The sequence below is a fragment of the Culex pipiens genome, chromosome 1 (genome assembly GCF_016801865.2).
Source record: "Culex pipiens pallens isolate TS chromosome 1, TS_CPP_V2, whole genome shotgun sequence".
NCBI lineage: Eukaryota > Metazoa > Arthropoda > Insecta > Diptera > Culicidae > Culex > Culex pipiens.
Genome location: NC_068937.1, coordinates 106,993,535 through 106,995,095, shown reverse-complemented (window position 1 = coordinate 106,995,095; position 1,561 = coordinate 106,993,535).

Here is a 1,561-nt window from a genome sequence, read left to right as displayed (position 1 = left end):
AAAAAGAGTTTTCAGTATTTTTTAGTTTAATAAAGTATTATATTTTTTTATTAATAATAATGTAATTCCAGGTTATTCAAAATAGCTTCAGTGACCTACGCTGTAAATTCTACAGCAGGTTGGGATGTTCTTGGTTATCCAAGAACTTCCGGAAATAATGAACTGATTATCTACCTGTTCAACAAGGGTCTGTACCTGTGTATCCACCATCGTAATAATTGCAGGTAGCTTCCGTGACCTACGATGGTTACCTTGTGATCTGTTAGAATTTACTAGGTCATCCAAGAACTCCCGGAAGTTATGGCATGGATATCTACCTGATCAACGGGGGTCTATATGACTATTTTATCCATCGGTATAGCTTCAGGTAGCTTCAGTGAACCACGATGGACATTCTGTAGCATGTTGGATTGTTTTGGGTCATCCAGGAACTCTCGGAAGTCATGGCCAGGATATCTACTGGATCAACGGGGATCAGTATGCCCATATTAACCATCGGTATAACTTCAGATAGCTTCAGTGGACCACGATGGACACTCTGCGGCATGTTGGATTGTTTTGGGTCATCCAGGAACTCCCAGAAGTCATGGCCTGGATATCTACCTGATCAACAGGGATCTGTATGCCCATATTAACCATCGGTATAGCTTCAGAGAGCTTCAGTGGACCACGGTGGACACTCTGCGGCATGTTGGATTGTTTTGGGTCATCCAGGAACTCCCGGAAGTCATGGCCTGGATATCTACCTGATCAACAGGGATCTGTATGCCCATATTAACCATCGGTATAGCTTCAGATAGCTTCAGTGGACCACGATGGACAATCTGCGGCATGATGGATTGTTTTGGGTCATTCAGGAACTCCCGGAAGTCATGGCCAGGATATCTACCTGATCAACGGGGATCTGTATGCCCATATTAACCATCGGTATAGCTTCAGATAGCTTCAGTGGACCACGATGGACAATCTGCGGCATGATGGATTGTTTTGGGTCATTCAGGAACTCCCGGAAGTCATGGCCAGGATATCTACCTGATCAACGGGGATCTGTATGCCCATATTAACCATCGGTATAGCTTCAGATAGCTTCAGTGGACCACGATGGACAATCTGCGGCATGATGGATTGTTTTGAGTCATTCAGGAACTCCCGGAAGTCATGGCCAGGATATCTACCTGATCAACGGGGATCTGTATGCCCATATTAACCATCGGTATAGCTTCAGATAGCTTCAGTGGACCACGATGGACAATCTGCGGCATGATGGATTGTTTTGGGTCATTCAGGAACTCCCGGAAGTCATGGCCAGGATATCTACCTGATCAACGGGGATCTGTATGCCCATATTAACCATCGGTATAGCTTCAGATAGCTTCAGTGGACCACAATGGAAACTCTGCGGCATGTTGGATTGTTTTGGGTCATCCAGGAACTCCCGGAAGTCATGGCCTGGATATCTACCGGATCAACGGGGGTCTATATGGGTGAATTAACCATCGGTATAGCTTCAGATAGCTTCAGTGGATCACGATGGGCATTCTGTGGCATGTTGGATTGTTTT